This window comes from Palaemon carinicauda, chromosome 42 (genome assembly GCF_036898095.1).
Source record: "Palaemon carinicauda isolate YSFRI2023 chromosome 42, ASM3689809v2, whole genome shotgun sequence".
NCBI lineage: Eukaryota > Metazoa > Arthropoda > Malacostraca > Decapoda > Palaemonidae > Palaemon > Palaemon carinicauda.
This window is the reverse complement of record NC_090766.1, coordinates 3,923,644-3,946,977: the sequence shown is the minus strand read 5'-3', so window position 1 is coordinate 3,946,977 and position 23,334 is coordinate 3,923,644. Positions and strand designations below refer to the sequence as shown.

Genomic DNA, 23,334 nt, shown 5'->3' with positions numbered 1-23,334 from the left:
CTCTGCTCAGGCCGGAAAACGTTGACTGGGCTTCGGAGAGGTGAAGAAAGTTCAAGCAGGACGCCCTCCTCCATAGGCCTTGAACATCTCGTCCCATAGACCACTTCCTTTGCAGAAGAAACAACAGCAACAGCTAAAACCGCTAACGAATAAACGAATAGGACAGCAGCTACAACGGCAACAAGGTGTAGAAGCCTTTTCCAGCCAAAGAGTGAAAGGGTTCCAAGTCCTCATGTGGAGGTAAGAGTTCTAGAGAAGGCGGCCGAGACTGCACCCGCTAGGAAGGGCAATCTTCTCACTTGCCCACCAGTGGTGGCTGCCTGCATTGCCGCTGGCAGATATGACTACAGCTCAAGGTCAAACCCTGGACAGTCGTTGTGATTCATTCAGGGTATCTCGTCTTGTTCACTCAATCTCTCCTTCCACTGACCAAGGATCCAGTTCCACCGAGCTTCTATGCGAAGGGATCCGCAAAGGAGCTGGCTCTCCGGACCTTATTGAAGAAGGGTGCTCTCCAGGAGGTCCTCGACGACTCCCCAGGCTTCTTCAGTCGACTCTTTCTTGTGAAAAAGGCATTATCGACCTCTCAGCTCTGAACAAGTTTGTCAAGCAAACTCCGTTCAGCATGAAGACGGCAGACACAGTCGAACAAGCGGTAAGACCACAGGACTTTATGTGTAAACTGGACCTAAAGGACTCATACTTCCAGATCCCAATCCACCCGTCCTCAAGGAAGTATCTAAGGATCATTCTAGACAACAAGAAATACCAGTTCAAGGTGCTGTGCTTCGGTCTTTCCACAGCACCTCAGGTCTTCACGAGAATATTCGCCCTAATGTCATCCCGAGCTCACAGAATCGGCTTCCATTTCCTTAGATATCTGGACAACTGGCTGATTCTAGCAGACTCGGTGGCAACCCTTCTTCATCTCCGAGACAGACTTCATGAGTTTTGATAAGATCTGGGAATCATGGAAAATCTCAAGAAGTCGTCACTACTTCCTTTCAACGACTGGTATACTTAGATATAATCATCGACACTGATCAACAGAAGGTCATCCCATCAGACGACAGGGTAGTGAGGCTGACGAAGGTAGTAAGACCATTCCTCAGACGAGAAGAACTCCCAGCTCAGAGGTGGTTATGTCTCCTAGGGCTCATAGCAGCCTTGGTTCATCTAGTTCCCAATGGCTGTCTCAGTATCTGATCACTCCAATGGAGGCTAAAGTTCAACTGGAATCAGTCCAATGATTCCCCGGACATTCTAGTTTCTATAGAACTAGAAGAGCAGACGGATCTCAGATGGTGGGTGAACGACGAGAATCTCCGCACGGGTGTCGACCTTCTCGTCCTCCCCTCTGACTTGCTGCTCTTTTCAGATGCATCAAAAGAAGGATGGGGGCCAACATGCTGCACCACACAGCCTCAGGCCTATGGTCAGAGTCCAAAAAGTACCAGCACATAAATCTCTTAGAAATGAAGGCAGCCTTCTGAACCCTCCAACAGTTCCAGCAGTTCTTGGCAGGCCACTCGGTAGTGTTGATGAGCAACAACACCATGGTAGTGGCTTACATCAACAAACAAGCCGGTACGTTTTTGCAGCTACTATCCCATCTAGCATTAGAGATTCTGAGATGGGCAGAAGACAACTCGGTGACCCTATCAGCATGCTTCATTCCAGGCAAAAGGAATGTGCTCGCAGACAACCTTAGCAGAGCGACTCAGATAGTGAGTTCCGAGTGGTCTTTAAATCATCTAGTAGCTAAAAAGTCCTGACTTTGTGGGGTTCCCCGACTATGGACTTGTTCGCAACATCCCCGAATTTCAGGCTCCCGCTTTACTGCTACCCAGTCCATGGATCCCCAGGCTCTCTGGCAAGATGCATTCCAGCAATGGTGGGACAACATCGATGTTTACGCATTTTCCTCCATTTTGTCTGATGAGAAGAGTACTCAACAAGACCAGAGCATCCACCAATCTCTCGATAACCCTCATAGCCCCGCTATGGCATCACGCAGAATGGCTCCCGGACCTTTTGCAGCTCCTAACAAAGCTCCCAAGAGAACTCCCTCCACGACATGATCTACTCAAGCAGCCCATGGGAACATCTTCCACAAAGCTGTAGCTTTGCTACGACTTGACGCCTGGAGACTATTCAGAACCTCCTCACTCTGAGAGGATTTTTGCAACAAGTTGCGAACCTGATGGCTGGACATCTTCGACACTCATCAGCTTTGGTCTACCAAGCTAAGTGGACTGTCTTCTATGGTTGGTGTCGTGGAAGGGGTATCTCTCCCATCTATGCTACTATTCCAACAATAGCAGAGTTCCTTTTACACCTTCGGGAGGAAATGCTCCTCTCAGTTTCAGCAGTATAAGGTTACCACTCAGCCTTGAGTCTAGTATTTAAGCTGAAAGTTGTAGATATTTCTTCTTCGTTGGAACTTTCTCTCCTCATAGAAGTTATAAGTTTACTGTCCCTAGTTGGAAGTTAGAACTCCTCCCTGGAACATGGTTTGGGTCCTTCAGTCTCTGAAGGGTCTCCCCTACAATCCATTATGTCAGGTAACAGATCGCCACCTCACTCTGAAGATGGTGTTCCTACTCGCTTATGACATCGCCCATTCAGAGGAATGGGGAGAGGTAATCCTCAGTTTCGTCCCTGAGTTCATTGCAAAGACTCAAAATCCAGGGGTAGCAGATCCTAGATTCGATTCCTTCCGGATTGAGAGTCTCCGTACCATAATCGATGACACAGATCAACTGTTACTATGCCCAGTAAGAAGTTTGAGGTATTACGTCAAAAGAACATCTGCAGCTGGCCCCCAAGTGTCAGCACTCTTCGTCAGCACGAGGAATGTCAAGAGGAGGATCACGAAGAACACTGTGCATGGATTCATAAGGTCATCCTTCTCCAACACGAACCAGAGCTCATGACGTCAGGGGCATTGCAACATTCCTTTTGTTCATACGAAACTACTCTGTGGTTACAGGTACTAGAAGCAGGCATGTGGAAGCATCAGACGACCTTCACTGCCCACTACCTGCAAGACGTAACCCACGGGAACATGGAAACTTTTTCCATTGGTCCTGTGGTGGCTGCCCAACAAGTTGTTTAACACCTCAAGCTCCTTGATGGACAAGTAGCGGAGGGTTGAGGGCATAAGTTATCCGGGATTAGTCTGGGATGAATGTTTAAGAATGGCTGGCTCTTTCTTTTCTTCATCTTTCCCTCTCTGGAGGAATCAGCATTCAGGGTCCTCTGCATAGCTGACCTCAACTATCTGCAGGTAAACCATTCCCCCTTGTGTAACCTAGCATTGTTTCAATACTTGTTGCGTCCCCATACCCTAACGATGGGGTATTAGGTAATATCTTGGTAACCTCTGAAGACTCCTATGGCTGGAAGAACTCTTAGCTAGATTGTCACTTTGCTAGTATCACGAGCACACAGCTTGTGTAGGCCGCGGACCATGCATAGCACGGGTTTAGCGAGGTGTAGGGTTTCCGCCAATTATGTGCAAAACGCATAAAGGGGAAAGCCCCCGGGTCAAAGCCAAAAAGCCCAATTGCTCAAACTTCCACCTTTCTCAGGGGTAAGTCATCCCATATAGATAGCTTTGGCTTGTATTTAGTGACGGAACAAATGACAAATTTGGAAGTAATTTGTGTTTTTCCTAACGACACAAACCTGTAGCTATTAATATAAATTGGCCCGCCAGTACCTGTCCCTCTTGAAGTCCTACTTCCCAGCAAAGTAGGTTAATAGCTCAGGTGTGTGAGTGAGCAGGGTGGCTACTACTCCCACCCCCCACCCTGCTAATTAGCGGATGGGGGCTTAACCCTCGTTAAAAGTCTCCTCATCTATCCTTCTTAGATTCCTAAACTGGGTTAAGTCTGTTAGGGGTACGATATCTATGGTTATCTACGGATACGTCGACTTAGGATAGTCGTTCAGGGGGTTAGGACCCCGTGATAACTGACGGTAATTCTCTTGTAATATCACTCGCAGAAATATTATACAGTAGGAAGCTGCCGGAAGGACCTTCCATTAGGACGACATGGCTATCTCACCCAAAAATAGATTTTTCTTACTTCAAAATCCGTTTTCTTTCAGCTTCGCATAAAGTAATATCCCTGTATATATAGCTAAAGGTTTGTATCGTTAGGAAAAATAAAAAGTACTTTCAAATTTGACATGTTATGCCGATATGTGACCTTGCGACGAGCTCTGCAACAAGCAGTTATGATGAAAATTACAAAAAAAGCAGTTCTAATCATGAAATTAGAAAATACAGTACATACTCATTTCTGATAATGGTATAATGGTATTATACATAGCATAACAAGAAAATATAAGTAGAGGAGTGTGATAAACGAAAACATAAGCTATGTTTTGACAACTCTATTTGCATCTCAAAGCTGTTCAGTACCATACAGATTGAAGCATGTAGCTCTATCCCGACTGAAGCTATGTCGGTTTTGTTAAGAATAGTCACTAAGGTCGTACAAATATTTTGTGAATGGATAACAGCGTGATAGCCTAATGCTTAATTTATAAAATAATGGAATTATTTATATATTTTATGTACTATGTAATTTTTGAATGAAGTCTTGGTGCCTAGCAATGAATTTCTCTGAAGTTAGAAAAAATTTTAGCATTTTTCAAGTGACACTATTAGGAAAAGAGTTTTTTATATTGATTTATTTTAATTGAGCAATATTCCAGGTAAGGTTGCTGTCACCCCCAAGATGAAAGTGGCTTTTAATCATGACGCCAATGCGATGGAAATAGCCAGATCTTTTCTGGCTGCCCCAGCACGCTATCAAGACTTGTCGAGAAGTACGCGTGACTCTCACCGACCCTTTCTTTAAAGTTCCCTTGGGAACTCATAAAACATCGCATCTGTTTGTACTGGATGGAAATCCTTTATAAGTAAGTTGCTTTTAGTTTTTGATTATCTGGAAAGTGTTTTTTTTTTTCACAAATGGAAATGTGTTATTGACTAGTAAAACAAGTAACCTTATAGGTTACTTTGAGGTACTGTACTGTATAGGCTATTGTGTTGAGGGTAGGATCAAATCATCTTTGTTCCGACGCTAAATGCAAACCCTTCCGTTTTTTATTAGGGAAATACTTCCAGCGAAACTGGAAGACTAGCCATAAGATGTTTAGCCCTTTTACCCCCAGGCTCTTTGGAAATTTCCCACCCCAAACCCCCAAGGGGTTATTTTTTCCCCAGCACATTTTGCAGTATATTTTTTTTAAATTGCTCTAGTAGCCTTAATTTTTATCATTGAGAGGTCAGGTTGGTCTCATTCTCTTGGAAAATGCCTGAATTTTCTCAAAAAATTATCAAAAATATGAAAAAAAAAATTTTATAGCATTTTTTTTCAAGGACATACCGGTACGTCCATGGGGGTAAAGGGAGGAGTTTTGTGAAACGTACCAGTACGTCCTTTGGGGGTAAAAGGGTTAGAGAGGGGTAACTCCCCCGCTGCTACTTAGCGGCGGGTAGGGGAGGTAGCCGGCTACCCCTCTCACACACAGACACACATACACACGCATACAGACACACCAGTGTTGTCTCATCACTTTTGATTGAAGACAGGACTTAGAGGGGGATAGGTGATGGCAGGCCAAATTTATATAAAGAGTTCAAGGTTTGTGTGAAGAAAAATACAAATTACTTACAAATTTGTCATTTTTATTGTTGTTAAAGAATGGTCAGTAAGGGAGAAACAAAATTAAGTGTCATAGGTGTCAAGCTTTTTATTTGTATTCATTAATAGATATTTTGTTTGGTAGTTCATCCTCCTTAAAATGTTTATACATAATCCAGAGTGAGTTGGCAATTTACTTGCTGCCATTTTCTTTTGTACTCAAAGACTTACTTTCGAGAATTTTTTTTAAAATGTAAAGATTAAAGATTTTTATATTATGAATGAATTTGTTTCGGTTGAAGTTATCAGTGATAAATTTAGAATAGAAAGCAGATAATTTGAATTGAGTCAGCCTTTGTAAAATATTTTAGATGAAATAGAACTTTTGAATTAACATTTGTATAATTAAAATCAAAACAAGAGAGAAGGAATACTTGTTTGGCACATGTGAAAGAATGTCCTCTTTTGTTATGAATTGGTTGAAGTGAACCCAAAAAGCAGTTTGTCTTGGATTGTAATTAATTCAACCAATACTTTCAGATTTCTAAATAATGAATCTGCATCTCCTGTCAAACCTACTGGTATGCCATCTATACTTGGAGCCTTGTTGTTTTTCAAACTAGACATCGCAGATGTTACCTCGACTAAGGTTGGGATTCTGTCCAGTGTCACAACTGGTTGTTGAGGTCTGTTATTAATGGCATTTTCATCTTTTACAGGATCTCTATTCAATAATTCCTGGAAGTGTCCCCAACCAATTAAGGATCTCTATTTCACCCTTGAGGATTCTAGTGCAATCTTTGTTTCGTAATGGAGCTAGTCCTTGTGAGATGGAACCATATACTCATCTTGCAGTGCTGAAAAAGTCAGCATTTTATTTGCATTTCTTCAAACTGCTTATCTACCACTCATTTTCGATTCTTCTTGTGGATCTTTGAACATCATCTTTCAGTTGTTTATTCTTTTGTCTTTTAGTTTCCGAGATGAGATTGTTCAGGTCATCAATCAGTGCCTTTCTTTTAACATCTGTTAGCTTTGTGTTTTCCTCTTCATTTTCATCAAACCAGTCCTCTTGTTTGTGATCTTTCATGCCAATTGTTTCTGAGCAGCTGTCCCACACTCTTGTTTTGAGTTTCTTCCCAGTGTCCTTTAATATCTGTGGATAATCATCTGGTAGATTATTGCTAAGGCCATTCCAATGTGATTGTTTTTTAGAGGAGTCATATAGACGTTCAGTCTTGAATCTGGTTCTCTTCAGCACCCGTCCGTTCCTGATGGTCTTTTCAAGACTTATTTTTATCTGTCTGCCAAAGAAGGTGATGAATGCAAGAGTTGATGGGAGAAGTACAAGAGGAAGGCCAAGGTTTTGGTGGATGGATGGAGTGAAGAAAGCTCAGGGTGATAGGAGGATAGATGTGAGAGAGGCAAGAGAGCGTGCTAGAAATAGGAATGAAGGACGAGCGATTGTGACGCAGTTTCGGTAGGCCCTGCTGCTTCCTCCGGTTGCCTTGGATGACCGCGAAGGTAGCAGCAGTAGGGGATTCAGCATTATGAAGCTTCATCTGTGGTGGATAATGGGGTAGAGTGGGCTGTTGCACCCTAGCAGTACCAGCCAAACTCGGTTGAGTCGCTCGTCAGTCTTGGAGGAGCGTAGAGAAGATAGGTCCCTTTTTTTTTTTTCATTTGTTTCATGTCAGCTACCCCTAAAATTGGGGAAAGTGCCTTGGTATATGGATAGGACTTTTATCACTTAGTAGACAAGAGGATGGGCAGTCCAGCAGTCTGTGAAAGGGGCAGCTCTTGTGATCATTACATCTTTACGGTCACAGGTTCTTTCAGTGATATAACCTAGTAAGTGCCTTGGATGTTTTCAGGTAGTCTTATATGTGTTCCTTTGCTGGGAGATAGTTTTTGTGATGCATAGGTTGAATTCTGAACACTTGGATAGGAGAAGGCTGCCATTTGAATTGATGTAACCCACTCCATGTCTACCGATTGTATTTCTCCATTAATGAAAGTCTGTTAACTCTGGTGTTGAAGTCACCAATGAGGAACGCTTTGTCATGGCTAGGGACTAATGTAAGTATTCTATCAAGGTCAGCATAGAAAGACTTTTACAATGTCTTCAGCATCAAGAGTCGGAGCATAAGCACTGATCATTGTGGCATATGCTATTAAGATTCCCCTGATGAAGCCAGTTATAAATGTTGAACATAAGACACTTTTTTTCAAAAGCTCTAGATATATTAATGTTAATTCTTATGATTCTTTGTAACTAATTGCATAATAAATATTGAAAAATCAACAAAGGTTCCGTACATCTAGAATGATATTATTGAGAATCAAACATTTTTCAATATTAAACTTACCCGATAATCATGTAGCTGTCAACTCCGTTGCCCGACAGAATTCTACGGGAGGGATACGCCAGCTATCACTATACTAGAAGGGGGTGTACTCACCAGCGCCACCTGTGGCCAGGTACTGCAGTACTTCTTGTTGACACCACCTCACTTTTTCCTCTGTCGTGCTTCCGGCAAGACATTCATGGGATACGCTTATGATCTTGGAGTATTGTTCACGGCTTTTGGTGAAGTATTTCTCTCAGATTTCGGCTGTCGCTATACTGGAAAACTTCTATATTAGCTTAGATAGCTTTTATTTAGTTCTGATTAATGGTTAACGATCTTTTTGCTTGATTTGGAATCCCCCTTGGCTAACTCTTTGATTCAAGATGTCTGACATTTCACAAGCCCCACCCCATAGACGATGTAGGTCTTGTAATAGGCGTATTCCAAAGGCCTCGGTAGATCCTCACACCGCTTGTTCTGACTGTAGGGAAAGACCCTGTCAGTTGGAAGATCGATGTGAGGAATGCGCCGGACTTTCGGAACTTGAATTTGTCCGATTCTTGAAATATTCAACCAAGTTAGAGAGAGAGAGAGTTAGGAGGAGTTCTTCTCGCTCTTCACTTTTTTCCTCACCTCATGATCCCCTACCTTTTCCTCCCCCTGTAGTGGCTACCCCCGAACCTACTATTTGCCCTCAACCTGATATGTCTGTTGTTTTGCGTGCCATTCAGGCTTTAGGTGACAAAGTGGAATCGGTGGTTAGTGATCATAAGTCTCTTATGGCCGAAGTCAAGGAACTTAAGGTCAAAAGTGCAGTGGGAGGTAATAGTGCCAGTGCTGTGACAAGTGCTAGTGTCAGTGCAGTGCCAAGTGCTAGTGTCAGTGTCAGTGTGGTGCGTGAGGGTACTTCTGTGCGTGCCAGTCGTCCTCCCAGTCCGGGACCTCTTGCAAGCTCCCAAGCCCAGGGGAGAAGCAATGTCGAAGGGCAAAAGGGTTCGGCAGGCCTTGATCGGCGCACAGAAGTATCCTCGGTGGTTGCGGGCGTGTCTTACAGAGACCGTCACTCCCACCCGCAGACGATTGAGCCCGTCTTTTACTCGTCTGCTGAAGAATTGTCAGGGAGAAAACGCTGGACTCAGGTCTCAAGACCTCTCAAACGCAAAGTCCAGACCTCAAGAGCTCTACAACCTGGCTGCAGTCATTGGATTAGCTCTGACTCTCCGCAGTCATCAGGTGACTGCACACCTCCTAAGAGGGGTAAGGTGCTGCCGCAACAGACCTCATCTTCTGTTAAGGCTTTGCCTCAGCAGACCTTAGTGTCTGCCGACCCCAAGTTGACTTTACTGCAGTCCATGCAGTCACAGCTTGCGGTCTTAATGCGTGAGTGTCAGGCTGAGAAGGTTACACCTCCTCCTGCGATCGCTCCGCCTAACCGCAGTCCAGTCTGCCAGGCGTACGATGTTGAGTCTCCTCAGGATACCTTACCGCGTACTGAGTTGCCAGTTTCCAGCGGTGTGCAGCAACCTCAGCCTTCCTTAAGGCAACCTCAGCAATGGGAACAGGAAGCTTATGCCTTACTTCCTCCGCTTCCGCTTGCGGTTCCACCAGTGAGGCAACACTCTCTTGAGGTACGACAACCTCTTCCATCCATGAGGCAGACACCTCAGCTCTCGCTGCAGCGACCTCAACCCTCCTCAAGGCGAGAGCCTCAACACTTTAGCCTTGCGCCTCAGGAACCTCAACTCGCGAGACAAGAACTGAGTTCTGCGCAGCCGCTACCTCAACTCTCGCAGCTCACACCTCAGGAACCTCAACTCGTTCCTCAGGAACCTGCTACTGCGCATCCGCAACCCTTACAGCAAGCGCAACTCTTGAGTCAAGACACTCATGCCAGGAGTCAGCCTCCTCAACCCATGCGCCTACCTTCCGCTACTCTTTTTGACCAGCCTTTGCAGCCTGAACCTCAGGTTTTAACTCATCAACAGAGACTTGAGGATGAAACCACAAGCGTTTTTGCTCCCGCTTGTTCAGATTCTGCTGTTCAGCATACCACTGTTCCAGTACCTCTCACTTCGCTACACTCTGGTGATGAGGTTTCTGATGAGGAAGCTGCGCACCTGGATCCCTCATCAGACGTGGAAGAATCCAAGTCTTCTCCTCCACCTATTGACTTTCGTAAGGTCCTGGCTCTTTTCAGAGAGGTATACCCGGACCATTTTGTCTCTGCTACCCCCCGCTCTCCGCCATCTGAGTTTTCGCTGGGCATGCAGCCTGTCAAGTCAACATATACTAAGCTCGTCTTTGCAAGGTCCTCTAAGAGAGCTTTAAGAATTTTAGGGGAGTGGTTGCAGTCTAAGCAGCAACTAGGGAAGACTTCCTTTATGTTCCCACCGACTAAGCTCACTTCTAAAGCGGGCGTATGGTATGCCACAGGAGAGGAACCAGGCTTGGGAGTACCTGCCTCTGCCCAGGCTGACTTCTCAAGTTTGGTCGACTCTCCTCGTAGAACAGCAATGAGGCGCTCTAAGGTTTGCTGGACCTTCTCCGATCTAGACCACTTACTAAAGGGTGTATTTCGTGCCTTTGAGATGTTCAATTTTCTAGACTGGTGCCTGGGGGCCCTTAGCAAGAAGACCTCCCCTGCAGACAAAGACTCGGCCATGCTTTTAATGTCCTGCATGGATAAAGCTATTAGGGATGGATCTGGCGAGCTTGCTTCAATGTTTGTGTCAGGAGTTCTTAAGAAAAGGGAGCAACTTTGTACCTTCCTTTCTTCCAGCATCACACCTTGTCAAAGGTCTCAACTCCTTTTCGCTCCGCTTTCTAAGTTCTTGTTTCCCGAAGAACTTATCAAGGACTTGTCTGCGGCCATGATTCAGAAAGACACTCATGATCTTGTGGCCTCTTCAGCTCGTAAGACTAAGGTTGCTCCCTCAGTCCCCAGGACTTACCGCACCCCAGTTGCTGATACGCCTGCTACGAGGTTTATTCCGCCCTTTCGTGGTAGAGCCCCCAGCCGAGGAAGCTCCCGTCCAGACTCTTCCAGGAGCAAGTCTAGGAAAGGTTCCAAGACTTCTAAAGGCAAACACTGACTCTCCTCCTCTCCAGACAGCAGTAGGAGCCAGACTCAAGATCTTCTGGCAAGCTTGGGAAAAGAGAGGTGCAGACGCCCAGTCTGTCAGGTGGCTGAGGGAGGGTTACAGGATACCATTCTGCCGCAAACCCCCTCTGACCACTTCTCCCATCAACCTCTCTCCCAACTACAAGGAAAAGGACAAGAGGCTAGCGTTGCACCAGGAGGTGTCGCTCCTGTTACAGAAGAAGGCAGTGGTTATAGTCCGGGACCATCAATCCCCGGGCTTCTACAACCGTCTCTTTCTGGTGGCCAAAAAGACAGGAGGTTGGAGACCGGTGCTGGACGTCAGCGCGCTCAATGCTTATGTCACCAAGCAGACGTTCACTATGGAGACGACGAAGTCGGTCCTAGCAGCGGTCAGGCAGGAGGACTGGATGGTCTCGTTGGATCTGAAAGACGCATACTTTCACGTTCCTATTCATCCAGACTCCCAACCTTTCCTGAGATTCGTTTTTGGAAAGGTTGTGTACCAATTCCAAGCCCTGTGTTTTGGCCTAAGCACAGCTCCTATGGTGTTTACGCTTCTGATGAGGAATATTGCAAAATTCCTCCACTTATCCGACATCAGAGCCTCCCTTTACTTAGACGACTGGCTGTTGAGAGCCTCCACGAGTCGTCGCTGTCTGGAGAGTCTCAACTGGACTTTGGACTTGATCAAGGAACTGGGTCTGTTAGTCAACTTCGAAAAGTCCCAGCTCATTCCCTCCCAATCCATTGTTTACCTGGGAATGGAGATTCGGAGTCAGGATTTTCGGGCTTTTCCATCGGCCCCAAGGATAAGCCAAGCCCTAGATTGCATCCTGAGCATGCTGAAGAGGAGCAGTTGCTCGGTGAGACAGTGGATGAGTCTCACAGGGACCCTGTCATCGTTAGCCCTGTTCGTCGAGTTAGGGAGACTCCACCTCCGCCCTCTTCAATTCCATCTAGCAGCTCATTGGGACAAGGATTTGACGCTCGAAGCAGTCTCTATCCCGGTCACCAAAGAGATGAAGACCACTCTCTTGTGGTGGAAGACCAACCTCCTTCTCAAGGAGGGCCTATCGTTAGCGATTCAGACCCCCAATCTTCATCTCTTCTCGGATGCATCAGACTCGGGCTGGGGCGCGACCTTGAACGGACAGGAATGCTCGGGAACGTGGAACAAGGAACAGGTAACGCTCCACATCAACTGCAAGGAGCTCCTGGCAGTTCATTTGGCCCTATTGAACTTCAAGTCCCTCCTGCTAAGCAAGGTGGTGGAGGTGAACTCCGACAACACCACAGCCTTGGCTTACATCTCCAAGCAGGGAGGGACCCATTCGAGGAACCTGTACGAGATCGCAAGGGACCTCCTCATTTGGTCAAGAAGTCTAAACCTCACCCTAGTAACGAGGTTCATTCAGGGCAACATGAACGTCTCAGCAGATCGCCTAAGCAGAAAAGATCAGGTCATCCCCACGGAATGGACCCTTCACAAGAGCGTGTGCAACAGAATTTGGACCTTGTGGGGTCAGCCTACAATAGATCTGTTTGCCACCTCCATGACCAAGAGACTTCCTTTGTACTGTTCCCCAGTTCCAGACCCAGCAGCAGTTCATGTGGATGCTTTTCTGCTGAATTGGTCCCATCTCGACCTTTACGCATTCCCACCGTTCAAGATCATCAACAGAGTCATTCAAAAGTTCATCTCGCACGAAGGGACACGGCTGACACTGGTTGCTCCCCTTTGGCCTGCAAGAGAATGGTTCACAGAGGTACTACAATGGCTGGTCGACATCCCCAGGACTCTTCCTCTAAGAGTGGACCTTCTACGTCAACCTCACGTAGACAAGTTGCACCCAAACCTCCACGCTCTTCGGCTGACTGCCTTCAGACTGTCGAAAGATTCGCTAGAGCTAGAGGCTTTTCGAAGGAGGCAGCCAGTGCGATTGCCAGAGCAAGGAGGGTATCCACTCGTAGAGTCTACCAATCCAAGTGGGAAGTCTTCCGGAGCTGGTGTAGAGCCAATGCAGTTTCATCCACCAATACCTCTGTAACCCAAATAGCTGACTTCCTATTACATCTAAGGAATGAGAGATCCCTTTCGGCTCCTACGATTAAAGGGTACAGGAGTATGTTGGCTTCAGTTCTCCGCCACAGAGGTTTGGACCTTTCTTCCAACAAGGACCTTCAAGACATCCTTAAGTCTTTTGAGACTGCTAAAGAACGTCGTTTACCCACTCCAGGCTGGAATCTAGACGTAGTCTTAAGGTTCCTTATGTCGCCTAGGTTCGAACCTCTCCAGTCAGCTTCCTTCAAGGACCTTACCCTCAAGACTCTTTTCCTCGTCTGCCTTGCAACAGCTAAAAGAGTCAGTGAGGTTCATGCCTTCAGCAAGAACGTTGGGTTCACATCCGAATCTGCAACATGTTCTTTACAGCTCGGATTTTTAGCTAAGAATGAACTTCCTTCACGTCCTTGGCCTAGATCGTTTGAAATTCCTAGCCTTTCCAACATGGTAGGTAACGAGCTAGAAAGAGTTCTTTGCCCTGTCAGAGCTCTGAAATATTATCTTAATAGGTCAAAACCTATACGAGGACAGTCAGAAGCCTTATGGTGTGCAATCAAGAAACCTTCGATGCCCATGTCCAAAAACGGACTTTCGTATTATATAAGGCTTCTGATTAGAGAAGCCCATTCTCATATGAAGGAGGAAGACCTTGCTTTGCTGAAGGTAAGGACCCACGAAGTGAGAGCCGTAGCCACTTCGATGGCCTTTAATAAGAACCGTTCTCTGCAGAGCATAATGGATGCAACTTATTGGAGGAGCAAGTCAGTGTTTGCATCATTTTATCTTAAAGATGTCCAGTCTCTTTACGAGAACTGCTACACCCTGGGACCATTCGTAGCAGCGAGTGCAGTAGTAGGTGAGGGCTCAGCCACTACATTCCCTTAATCCCATAACCTTTTTAACCTTTCTCTTGAATGCTTTTATTGTTGTTTTTATGGTTGTTACGGTAGGCTAAGAAGCCTTCCGCATCCTTTTGATTTGGCGGGTGGTCAATTCATTCTTGAGAAGCGCCTGGGTTAGAGGTTGTGTAGAGGTCCTTTAGTAGGGGTTGCAGCCCTATATACTTTAGCACCTTAGAGTTGATTCAGCCTCCTAAGAGGAACGCTGCGCTCAGTAAGGAAGACGAACTTAATAAAGGCAGAGTAACGGTTCAAGTCGACTTCCTTACCAGGTACTTATTATTTCATTGTTATTCTGAAATAACTGATTATATGAAATACGGGATACTTAGCTATCCTTTAGTCATGTACACTGGTTTTCACCCACCCCCCTGGGTGTGAATCAGCTACATGATTATCGGGTAAGTTTAATATTGAAAAATGTTATTTTCATTAGTAAAATAAATTTTTGAATATACTTACCCGATAATCATGATTTAATTGACCCACCCTTCCTCCCCATAGAGAACCAGTGGACCGAGGAAAAAGTGAGGTGGTGTCAACAAGAAGTACTGCAGTACCTGGCCACAGGTGGCGCTGGTGAGTACACCCCCTTCTAGTATAGTGATAGCTGGCGTATCCCTCCCGTAGAATTCTGTCGGGCAACGGAGTTGACAGCTACATGATTATCGGGTAAGTATATTCAAAAATTTATTTTACTAATGAAAATAACATTTTTATACAAATTGAAATATTAAAAAATTATTCACCAATCTGTTGCTAAGCAATAAAGTAAATGAAAAGAGTTAACAATATTTCCTATGCAGTATCTATAAAATTATCTTCACCGTACCGTTTCAGGGGTAAATTTGATATGAATGTTACAAAGCTCCTCATTCCCTTCCCACACACACACATCTGCATGTGGTAAATCATTTGCTAAGCATTTGCAAGGGGGATTAAAAACTAAGGATATTATTAGGAGAATGAAGTAAATAACAGACAACTTGACAGTGTCCATTAATTATGTCCCGTCCATGACCAAGGGGCGATGGGAGTGTTCGTTTTGCCTCTAACCTTAGTCCATATCTTGACCTGATTATTTATTTTCTTAAATTTAGGCACTACAGTCCTTTGTCTGCAGTAGCCTTTCCCAGGGTATTTGTTTCTTTGAAAACATATATCATTGAAGTTCTTGCTAGTTTATCTATACGTGACCATATTTTTGTAGATTTGACAAAGAATTTCAAGTTCCTCTTGAACTCCATCAGAGATTTCTTCACTTGTTCCAAGTGTTGCCAATGCTTCTAAGGCTTCCTTAGTTTCCATATATTAAAGGCCTTCCAGTAAGAGTTTGGCCTTGCCGACCAAGGCACTAGTTGTTTCACAGCTGGAATGACCGTGAATTGTAGGTAATGTAGATACTTTCAAAGTGCTCAATGATGAAAATATCAGCAATGAAGATTTCACTTCTAAATTTTGGCTTGAAGAATGACCGAGATGTTAGTTTTGGTCATTGTCTTACAGCAAGTACCAGAACATCAGTGCCTGGAGTGAAGATAGCTTGTTAGCACCTCTTCCTGTAGCATTTACTTTATGAAGAACCATTTTTGTATCAGCTTCTTGTGTACTTTTAAGAAGTAGGTCACAATGGACAGAAGTTACTTGTTTATGCCATGCTACCACAAGGTTTATATTTTTCTCTTCTGCATGATGGATGACTTTTTGACAAATATAGGATGATAATTCATCTTTGGTATGAGAAATTAGTTTCACCAAACATTTAACTGGGCTCCACAAAGCACTAGAAGAGTTGAAAGACCCAATCCTACATGGCTGAGGACATTGAACCGTGAAATAGATGGGGAATGGAGAAGTATTGAATTAAAAGCTCAAGATAGAGACAACTTGCAAGATCTAACAGAGGCCCTTTGCGTCAATAGGCGTAGAAGGTGATAATGATTTCTCGTTTAATGCTGTTTGTGTATTTTCCACACAACTATTAAGGACTTTCTGGAAATCGTATTGGTCTCAGACATATTTGAAATGACAAATTCCTTGGTAACATTTTTCTGCGTCCATCATTGAGACAACTTTCCTTGACAGTAAAGCTTCCAGAAAAGAATCATTAAATTCTACCTGATTACCAGATTCTGCCGTTCTTTGCAAACCCTCAGCTGTTTTTTGTTTTTCTAATTACATTGCCGACATTTCCGCTTAAGCCCTCCTTGCGGTATGCGAAATCAGGCATGGCAGTCTCTTGGGTCAATACATCCATTTAATTCAAGTTTCTATTCTGTATTAGTACCCTGGTTCAGAGCATCATACAACTTTTTACCTACTGATGATGTAGAAATTATGCAATGGATGGTTTCTAGTTTTAGGTTACAAAAGAAACTAGTCATACTCAGAAGTTTTGAGTGAATTGTGGATACTGTATAGTTGTGGGTCCTTTATTCAAAATGTGAGACAATACTGTTGTCATCTCTTCATTTACTTTATTTTAATTTTTTCTGTATTTGAATTTTTCTAGCATTCCTTTGTAGGTACTGTACATTTTTTTATTGCAAGAAAGTTGGGTAAGAATAAATAATTATAATTACTGGTACAAAACTGTACGAAGGAAGCAAAATGAAAAGTTAATACTTGGATGCTTCGACAAAGTAGTAAATATAATCAATGGTACAAAACTGTACGAATGAAGCGATATGAAAAGCAATAATACTTAGATGCTTTGAATAGCGTAGATACGGAAATGTCAGGCCAGTCAAACTCCAAACCTATAAAGTTGCCATTTCACATTGCTCTTTGGTAAGTCTTCGACAGATTTGTCCTTCAGATATTGAGAAACATGCGTATAATTATCACTATCACAGTCACTTTGAATCTTTATACTGCCAACAAGTTTTTCAGCACATTTTAAATCCTCAATTAAGGTTTCTTTTGTTTCAGACTGACATAATTAACATGAATTAACATTTAAACTGATTGTTTTCTTTTCTCATGAGGGTAAACTTGCATCATCCAAATGTTCTCTTTTCCTTCTATCAGAATTTCCTTCATTCACAACTCAATTCTGGCACAAAACAAAAGCTTTATTATAAGAGGAATAATTATTTTGTTTGATATTTAAAAGCGATATCATGATGTATATTGTTTAAACTTAACAAATCATATAAGTGTACTTTTAAAGCTTTTTATTTAAAAAACACTTCATTAACAAAAAAAAATTTTTAGACCATTTTTTATGTATATGAAATTCCCTTTACAATGGTTTAAATAATTGAAATTGGACAAAAAATAAGAAATATGAATAGAATTATTTTTGGTAAGTGGCTATTTCAATGACATCAAAATTATATGCAACAGAACCGAGAGTTTTCTTTAAACTCCACTCTTGGTCATACATACATATACCAAGGCACTTCCCCCAATTTTGGGGGGGTCACCAACATCAAACAAATGAAACAGAAAAGGGGACCTCTCCTCTCTACGTTCCTCCCAGCCTGACAAGGGACTCACCGAGTTCGGCTGGTACTGCTAGGGATGCCACAGCCCACCCTCCCCCGTTATTCACCACAGATGAAGCTTCATAATGCTGAATCCCCTACTGCTGCTGCCTCCGCGGTCTTCCAAGGCACCGGAGGAAGCAGCAGGGCCTACCAGAACTGCGTCACAATCGCTCGCCAATCATTTCTATTTGGTATTTGCATGATAAACTGGTTTTCAATCATTTTGCTTCTTAGAAAGCTTCTGAACATTCTAGGGCTCTTTCTGTATAATGTATTTTGATTAGGTTAAGTTCCTTTTGTTGTTATGATTAAAGAAGAGAGAAATGAAAGTACAGGGGTCATAAATCTTTGACGGGAGTTTGCTATCGCCCCAAAATGAAGACTAGACAGAAGAATTCTAATACTAAAGACCCTGTATTGGAGATCATAATTCTGGAATACTAATGATTCTACCTCATTAATCCTTTCTCCTTCCAGCAAAATTTCATCTTCAACTGCATACTCCATTCTCATCATCTCGTGGGACGTGGCTCTTGAGCAAGCTCAGCAGCAGGAGTGAAACCGGCAACGGTCTCAGGTAGACGATGCAGCATACATCTGACACAAGGGCTGATGTTTGCCGGCATCATCAACAAACAGCTAGAAGGATGGACCTCAAGAAATCTGATTGTCATTTCTCTCACTGACCCTTTCTCCTTGGTGAGTTTCCTTAATCATACGTGTTATAACATAGCCGTATTTACAGGAGGGAAATCCCTTCAATCTAAAGTTTTTTGAATGACTATATTGTGTTGAGAATGGGATGAGTTCTTATTTTATTGTGGTTTGATAAGCATCAATAGGGGACAAACAACAGTATAGGTGTTATATGTCTTTGAGAAGAGTTTGCTTTTTGCTTAAAGTGACGTAACCAAATTGTGGAATGATCTTCCTAATCGAGTAGTTGAATCGGTAAACGTTCAAACTTACAGCAAATGTTTTTATGTTGAACAGGTTGATATAAGTCTTTATAGTTCACTTGCAAATATCTGTTTTAATGTTATTGTTTTTAAAATATTTTATTTTAATTGTTCATTACTTCTCATTTTTATTTATTTCCTTATATCCTTTCTTCACTGGGCTATTTTTCCCTGTTGTAGCCCTTGGGCTTATAGCATCTTGCTCTTCCAACTAAGGTTGTAACTTACCTAGTAATAATAATAATAATAATAATAATAATAATAATAATAATAATAATAATAATAATAATAATAAAAATAATAACCAGATAAAAATAATAATGCTTGGATAGCTTAATTCCTTTTCTATTGTATTACAGAATGGCGTGTAAGGGAGGAACAGCACAAGTTAGAAGTCTATGACGACTGTTGCAGCGAACAACAAGGACAGAGCTCAAGAATTGTATTTCTTACTACTGCCACTGACCCTGTATTGGTAAGTTCTCATCAACAGCCATTTTTACACTAAGTCCTCAACTTAAAACTTCATACTTCAAATGTCGTCTTGCTTACTGTATTGTTTGATTACAGTACTTCATTATGAGGTTTTGATACAATAACTGAGATTTTATGATTTCATTTTGGATTTGAGGAAAGATGTGAGAGAGACAAGAGAGCGTGCTAGAAATAGAAATGAATGGCGAGCGATTGTGACGCAGTTCCGGTAGGCCCTGCTGCTTCCTCCGGTGCCTTAGATGACCGCGGAGGTAGCAGCAGCATTATGAAGCTTCATCTTACTTGGTTTACTTGGTTTACTTGTTTTGGGTTTAAATCCAACCCTCCACTGAAGTCGAGTGAACTACTTCTCGGGCGGGTCCATATTAATCATCTAACGAAACATTTTCATCATAACTTATACGATTCTTTGATTGTAGCATCTTCCAAATCATATGATCTTGTGAAAAGTAATGTCTTTAGTTTCTTCTTAAATTCAATTGCTCCCTTTCGGTCCTTCATTTCAGTTGGCAGTTTATTATAATGTCTAGGCGGATAACGGGGGAGGGTGGGCTGTGGCACCCTAGCAGTACCAGCTGAACTCGGTTGAGTCTCTTGTTAGGCTGGGAGGAACGTAGAGAGTAGAGGTCCCCTTTTTGTTTTGTTTCATTTGTTGATGTCAGCTACCCCCCCAAAATTGGGGGAAGGGCCTTGGTATATGTATGTATGTAATTTGGATTTGTTTGTATCACCAGATGTCTTTGAGGACTTTCTGTAAGTCCCTGTTCTTCAGTAGCTAATTTTTATAATTTTGAATCTGAAATGTTTTTTATTCTAAATTCAATCTTGGTAATAAGTAGAACTAGTAATTAAGCCTTTAGGCTTTCTAGAAATTTTTAAAACAATTCTTCTTTGCTCAATGGGTTAACTACTACACTGTAATTGTCCAGTGGCTACTTTCCTCATGATAAGGGTAGAAGAGACTCTTTAGCCGTGGTAAGCAGCTCTTCTAGGAGGAGGACACTCCGAAATCAAACCATTATTCTTTAGTCTTGAGTAGTGCCATAGCCTCTGTACCAAGGCCTTCCACTATCCTAGGTTAGAGTTCTCTTGCTGAAGGGTACACTCAGGCACACTATTCTGTCTTATTTCTCTTCCCCCCCTTTTTTTTTAAGTTTTCATAGTTTATATATAAAAGATCTATTTTGATGTTGATACTGTTCTTAAAATATTTTATGTTAGTTGTTAATTACTACTCTTGTAGTTTATTTATTTCCTCATTTCTTTTCCGCACTGGGCTATTTTCCCTATCGGAGCCCTTGGGCTTATAGCATCTTGCTTATCCAACTAGGGTTGTAGTTTAGCAAGTAATAATAATAATAATAATAATAATAATAATAATAATAATAATAATAATAGGGTTCAGTAAGAGAGGAGTGAGAATACAGTTGTCCTATAGTCCATTTCTTTTAGCGAGGCAGATTTGCACCGACTCGCAGGGGTGCCCTTTTAGCTCGGAAAAGTTTCCTGATCGCTGATTGGTTAGAATTATCTTGTCCAACCAATCAGCGATCAGAAAACTTTTCCGAGCTAAAAGGGCACCGCTGCGATTCGGTGCAAATCTGCCTCGCTAAAAGAAATTGACTATAGTTCGTTGATAAGATTTTCCTTCACCAAGAATGAATTTGAAATGTGCCTGCAAATATATTTGATTGTGTCGATATATTTTTATTTTCCTTTTCATTAATGTCCCCTAGTCAATATATTTACTATTTCTGGACCTCCTTGGATGATAAAATTGCTTAATTTCTGCCTGTTGCTATTCTTTATATTATCCTAAATATCAATAATTTAATCAATAGATATTCTATACTTGGTAGTTCTGCTGTTCAGAATTTAATACAGAATTAAGTGAATTGGTTATTTCCAGAGTGCTAGTTTTATTTGCTTTTAGAATTACTCTGAGAAGTTTTCTTTATAAATTAAGCTACAGTAGATTAAAAAGATAATTATAGTATGAAATAATTTTTTGTAGTTTGGATCAATTCTGAATAGAAAGCAAAATGTAGGTATTGAGAAAGCTTTATAAAAATACTTTTAGATAAGTTTTCCTTATAAAGTTTTATAATTTCAATCTAAACAGGAGAGAAAGGACTATTTTGACACTTGCTAAAAAACTACCTCTTGTGTTAGTATATCATTAATGATGTTAAATTGGTTGAAGCGAGATTGATATTCAGTTTGTTTTCTTTTTAAATTATTTGTCTAATATTGTTTATACTTTCAGATGTCAGACGTTGGTATCTGCCTCAAAACTAAAATCAACTTCCAAGCACACTGAAAAGAAAAAGCAAAACAAGATCAAGGCTGTCAATAAGTGAGGGTGGGAGCAGACACGTTTGTTCATCACCCGAACCAAAAGCAAAGTGAGCTAGTCACAGGTGTGAGGGGGGGAGGGGTAGCTAGCTACCCCTCCCTACCCTAGTAAACCCTCGTTAAAATTCTAATGGCTCGTCATTTCAGCTACGCTGAAAGTAATACCCATATTAAGTAGCGTGGTTTGTATTTTGTTTACGGACCAACAAGAATTTTGGATATAAGGCTCAAGCAATGGGTCCTGGGAGTTCATTCATCACCCATATATAGGTGAAGATTAAAATGAAAGGGCAGCTAGTGGCCAAAAAGATACTGTACAACAGCAAGTAATGCATTGATAGTGCTACTACTTCATTTATGAGAGATTCAATTATTTGGATATCCTTTCATATGGAGTTTCAAATCCCAATTAAAGTCGAATGTATTTTTCAAGCATTTAAAAAAGAAACAAAAAGTTTACTTTTTACTTATTATAATTATTGCTTACCCATATTAAATGTTTTGAGTTTTTTATATATATATTTATCAATCCTATTTGCATTTTAGGCTTATGTGTACACTGATCAGCTATGCTCAAAATCTTGATAATAAAGCGATTGTTGACCATCTTGATTGGTATAATGACCTGAAGAGGGAGAATCTTTTAACTAAACAGCTCTTTTATAGTATTTAAAACAAGTATGGATGTTTTTCAACTTGAGGTAGAATGTATTATACAGTAATGAGACCTTTATAGAAGAATATTCATTAGTAAGAATGATTTTCTCTTGCCAGTCTTCTATTAAATGTAAAATTTCAGTTATTGTGTAATATGAGTGTCTCTTTCACTGGGGAATTTACCTTTGTGCTGAATTAATAACACTTCTTGAACAGATGTTTTTGCCTCAATCAACAGTATCAAATCTATATATAAATTTTGTTTAAATTGAATAAGTGAATTTTATTTATTTCCATCCTAAATTAATGTAAATGATCGTGCACTGCTCCTAATTGCCAGTCTTATAAGAATTTTTCTTTATTAATTTTCCAAACTTCACCTGATGTTCACATATACTTCTCCAAAATCTTGTTTGCTTCCTTACGTTGATGCTTACCCCAAAAGCTGAAAAATTTCCCTGTTTTCTTTCCTTTTAATAGACTTAATAGCTTCCTGGCTAGTACAGTGGTAGCGAGTTTGCCTAGCATTCGAATGGCGGCAGATGGATCCCCGCCCGGGACCGTGAGTTTAAGCTGTTTACTGGAGAGGCCACTGCTGTGGTTAGGCACCTCAGTTTGTGGGGTAGGGCTTTCCTGCTTGACTTTCTGGTGAGCATCTATTCTGATGAACCTGGAACTCATACCAGATACCTTTTAACCTGCAAGTCTCTAGTATAGTATTGAGACAATTAGACGGCGTTGGTTGGCCCACTGTCTTCTCTATCAGTCTGCATCGATCTAAAGAAAACTTTTACTGACATATTCCGCTGATGTTTTTTTTCTTGTTATTAGCTTCATTTTGTAATTGTTCAATCTAGTTCAACTGGTGTGATCATATTTTCTCTTCTGTAAAAAGAATTTCTTCAATGATCGATGAAATTACATTTCCCAAAGCAATAACTTTTATGTAGGTAATACTCTGTTTAATCTACTATGCTGCCATTGCCTCGGTATGTATCATCATTACAAATTTATTCAAAAGTATTAGTTCTGATATGGAATGCTAGAATTAGTTTCAACATATCTCAGTAATGAGAGTGGCATAGTTGATGTTAGTGTTGAGAGAGAGTTGTTTGTTGTCATTCACAAATTCCACCCAGTTATGAAATCCTTTCCTTCATGTGTACACAAACTGGATAACTTATTAACCCTTTTACCCCCAGGCTATTTAGAAATTTCCAACCCTTAACCCCCAGGGTTTTTTTTTTCCCAGCACATTTTAGTTTATATTTTTTTAAATTACTCTAACAGTCTTAATTT

At 41.8% G+C, this 23,334-nt stretch overlaps 1 long non-coding RNA gene across 2 annotated transcripts in view; it reads left to right on the top strand.

Annotated features, from left to right (window-relative positions):
- LOC137633324 (uncharacterized) overlaps positions 1 to 22,311 on the top strand; it is a 42,338-nt gene extending 20,027 nt beyond the window's left edge. For both annotated transcript variants that reach the window (XR_011042172.1, XR_011042173.1), the window contains 4 exons: positions 4,729 to 4,935; positions 18,047 to 18,268; positions 18,888 to 19,003; positions 21,290 to 22,311. This is a non-coding gene — a long non-coding RNA (uncharacterized lncRNA). The remainder of the gene's footprint in view (positions 1 to 4,728; positions 4,936 to 18,046; positions 18,269 to 18,887; positions 19,004 to 21,289) is intronic.
- The last annotated feature ends 1,023 nt before the right edge of the window (positions 22,312 to 23,334 follow it).